Raw genomic sequence first — 412 nt, 5'->3', positions numbered from 1 at the left:
TCCCAAGTTTGCGGGTGGTTTATTACATAGCAATGTATAACTGGAACGTTGGGCATTGAAGTAATAGAGATTGTAAATGCATGTTATACTTCCAATAAGCTTGGAAAGGGAAAGATCAGATGGCAGCTGGAAGGTCTCATAAGATTGTGGTAGGAATTTTTTAAAGATAGTAGGGACTTGAGAATGTTTACAGCTAATGGGGCAGGAGCTAGGAGACAGAGAAGGTTGAAGATACAGAAGAGAGAGGTGATGACTGAGGCATGAGATTTCTGAGAAAGGAAGGGATGAGATCCAAAACTCCAATAGAGGAGCTGATGTTAGACATAAGGGTAGTGGGGCACTTCAATCTCTAAAACAGGAGATGTATTCCCTCCTCTGGATCTTTAAAAATCTCAGGCTTTCCCATGTACTG

The sequence above is a fragment of the Orcinus orca genome, chromosome X (assembly GCF_937001465.1).
Source record: "Orcinus orca chromosome X, mOrcOrc1.1, whole genome shotgun sequence".
NCBI lineage: Eukaryota > Metazoa > Chordata > Mammalia > Artiodactyla > Delphinidae > Orcinus > Orcinus orca.
The sequence above is the reverse complement of the archived record's forward strand: the minus strand, read 5'-3'. Positions refer to the sequence as shown.